The sequence below is a fragment of the Balaenoptera acutorostrata genome, chromosome 3, assembly GCF_949987535.1.
Source record: "Balaenoptera acutorostrata chromosome 3, mBalAcu1.1, whole genome shotgun sequence".
In the NCBI taxonomy this organism is placed as follows: Eukaryota; Metazoa; Chordata; class Mammalia; order Artiodactyla; family Balaenopteridae; genus Balaenoptera; species Balaenoptera acutorostrata.
The window spans coordinates 1,294,202-1,297,833 of record NC_080066.1 but is presented as its reverse complement, the minus strand read 5'-3'; positions in this window follow the sequence as shown (position 1 = coordinate 1,297,833).

Genomic DNA, 3,632 nt, shown 5'->3' with positions numbered 1-3,632 from the left:
GAGACGGGATGGCCAGGGCAGCGTGGACTGCAATTTCCCCTAAGGCACTTCTGTTCCACCAGCCAAGGCCCACCAAGCAAATGGCAAAGTATATGGACACTTGCTGTCCTGCCCAGACTGACCTTTGAACACATGAGAAAATGAATAACCACAAAAGAGCTAGGTTATCACAAGGTTCATTCTCTTCTGAAGTAACAAAAGTCACAACCAGTGTGTTGAAGTCTGATACCTTCTCCCCCTCCCCCTGCTACAGGGTCCTCAGTAATAACATTACGAGCTCAGGCTGGAATGTCAACTTGAACTTTAGCATTGGCGGCACAACCAACCATAACTCCGTTTAAGCAGACTTTTTTTATTTGATTGAGCATTCCAATTTACTCTGCACTTCCTGAGGCCCTTGGGTTAAAACAACATGATCTAATGCAATGAAAACCAGCAAGAAAATATATTCCTTACTTCCAGTAGCACCAGGCCAATTGAATCCACCCAAGCACACTTCAACGGTGTTAATCAGCCTGGAGATGAAATGGTTTTCTCTCCTTTCCTTATGTCCACACGTTCAACTCAGAAGCCCGCCCCCCATTCCACTCAGTCTTTTGATGGTATATAAACGTTCACAGTTTCAGGAATAACCCAGCATCTCTTGGAGCTAAAAGGTAGTATCACTGAATAGTTTTGAGGCATATTAGACCAAGAAGAAAAGAAGTTCAGCCTTCAATAGTTAATTCTAATTCTATAACTTCTGCCAGGAGTGTGCGGTATGAGAACTTTATAATATTCTTCTTCTTTTTTTTAATATTTACTTATTTATTTATTTTGGATGCCTCGGGTCTTAGTTGTGGCATGGAGGATCTTTCCTTGCGGCATGCGGGCTCTTCAGTGTGGTGCACGGGTTTCTCTCTAGTTATGGTGTTTAGCAGTTGTGGCATGCGGGCTTAGTTGCCCCGTGGCATGTGGGACCTTAGTTCCCCAATCAGGGATCAAACCGGTGTCCCCCTGCATTGCAAGACAGATTCTTAACCACAGGGAAGTCCAAAACTTTATAATATTTTTGAGGACATAAAACCAGGAAAGGGATCAGGGAGAAGTTGGTACTGACTTGGGCTTTAAAGCAAAGATAGGACTTGGTAGATGAAAAGGAGAAAAGAGGATGAGCTGGCACACGGGGCCACACAGTGAAGGCAGGTATGCACAGGTAAGCACGGCACGCGTGCACTCAACAAGCGTTAACAGGGCATGTTCCGTGTGCCAGGAAATGGGCAGATCCGGGAGCCATCAATGAACGCAAATATCTCCTGGAATTTGCACTCTCGTGAAGGCAGACAGACAACAAAAAAATAGGTGAATAACATGTGGAGATGCCAGATGGTAACAAGTGCTCAGGGGAAAGGACAGAGCCAGGAAGGTAGCGGGGAGCTTGAGTCACGGAGTCACTTTTCCCACAGAGTGACCGAGGGATGCCTCTCTGAAAAGTGACCGTCTTAGTAAGACCTGGGGGAGGTGAGGGAGTGAGCTCGACAGCTCGATGGGGGAAGAGTGTTGTGCACAGAAGGTACAGTAGGTGCAAAGGCCCTGAGGTAGAACTACCTGCAAAGAGTGAAAGCACACATTCTCAACAGGGAGACATCGTCCAAAGGGGCAGAAAATTCACTCTTGGAGGATGAAAACAACTTACTCTTTTAATGTGTGAAGCAGGGGTCCCCAGCCTCCAGGCCATGGACTGGTACAGATCCGTGGCCTGTGAGGAACCGGGCCACAGAGCAGGAGGTGAGCGGGGGGCGAGCGAGGGAAGCTCCATCTGCTGCTCCCCGTTGCTCCCCATCGCTCGCACGACCGCCTGGACCAAGCCCCCCACCCCGTCCATGGAAAAACTGTCTTCCACGAATCCGGGCCCTGGTGCCAGAAAGGTTGGGGAGCGCTGGTGTAAAGCACACACATAGAGACGGTAGATAATCAAATGTAGTATATTTATGGCATTAAGACTTCATGGGGTGGTGTAAGAGGGTCATTAGGAAAAAAAAATCTAAATAGGCATTTCCCTTTTGCTCCCGGCGGGGGCAATAGTGAAGAAAAGTCAAGAAACAGAGTTTAAAGGGGCCAAGATGGCTAGAATGGAGTGATCAAGACAAGGAGTAGAAGAGGACAGAGCAGTTACAGGAAATGGCCTGATAGGTCACTGTAAACCCTTTGACTTTTACTCTGAGGAAATGAGAGACATTGCATCACAGAGGAGTGATGCGACTTAGCTTTGAAAAGAACACCTCTGGCTGCTGCGCTGAGAGTAGACTGTGGGATGACCACTGCGGGCGGTCGCTGTGGCCCAGGTGACAGGTGACGCTGCTCCGTCTAGGATGTCCAGGCGAGGTGGTGGGAAGCAGTGGGTTCTGTGTCTGCTGAAGATGAGACAGAAGGAGACGCATGGATTGAATGTGAGGGTGAAAGAAGGAGAAGAGTCAAGCATGACTCCAAGACTTGGCCGGAAGGCCAGGAAGGATGGGGCAAACGGTGAGCAAGAGAAGGAGGATGAGGAAGAGCTGCCATCGTCTTAGAGGGGACCATCGAGAGGAGAGCAGGAGACGGCCGTCAGGAGACGGGGTGTGGTATGAGTGTGAGACGCCTACTGGGTGCCCAAAGACAGACGTTGAGGAGAGAGTTGAATTTCGAAGTCTGGGGTCCAGGGGAGGGGCCCGGGCTGCAGATATAAATCTGGTCCGTGAGGCCTGGCAGTGAGATCAAGAAGGGTGTGAGGTGGGGAAGAAAAAGGAACAAAAAGAGAGTAGACAAAGAGAAAACAAATTCAGTGGTGGATCCAAACGCAAGTATGTCAATAATTACGTTAAAGATTGACGGATTAAACACTCCAGTTGAAAGGCAGAGACTGTCAGAACAGAGATTCTATATATATGCACTGTCCAGAAGAAATGCAGGTTAAATATAACAACACATGTAAGCTGAAAGTAAGTGGATGGAGAAGGATACATGAAGCAAAGAGCGGCCACGAGACGGCTGGAGTGGCTGTGTGACTACAGAGAAAATAGACTTTAAGACAGGAAGTACTTCCAGAGGTGAAAGGGGACATTTCATTGTGATAAAATGATCGGTTCATCCAAAGTCGTAACAACCATAAATGGGTGTGTGTCTAACTACAGAGATTCAAAACACATGAAGCAAATATTGCTATAATTAAGGGGAGAGGGAGACCTCTCCGCAATTCCAGTGTGAGATTTTAACACCCCCCTCTCAGCAATTGACAAGATTGCTAATAGAATAACTAGGCAAAAATCAAGAAAAACAAGAAGATCTGAACGCTACCACCTACGTTTTTAGGTACCTGACAAGGGCAGAACACCGTTCTTTTCAAGTACTCATGGTACCTCTACCAGCATAAACTATACGCTGGGCTATAAAAAAGTCTCCATAAACTTTAAAATATTGAAATCATATAAAGTATGCTCTCTGACTACAACGAAATTAAATTAGAAATCAATAATGAAAATATAACTAGGAAAACCCCAAATATTTGAAAATTAAACAACACACTTCTGAACAATCCACAGATTGAAGAAGAAGCTAAAAGGGAAATTAGAAAAGGTTTCAACAGACTCACAGACATAGAAAACAAACTTATGGTT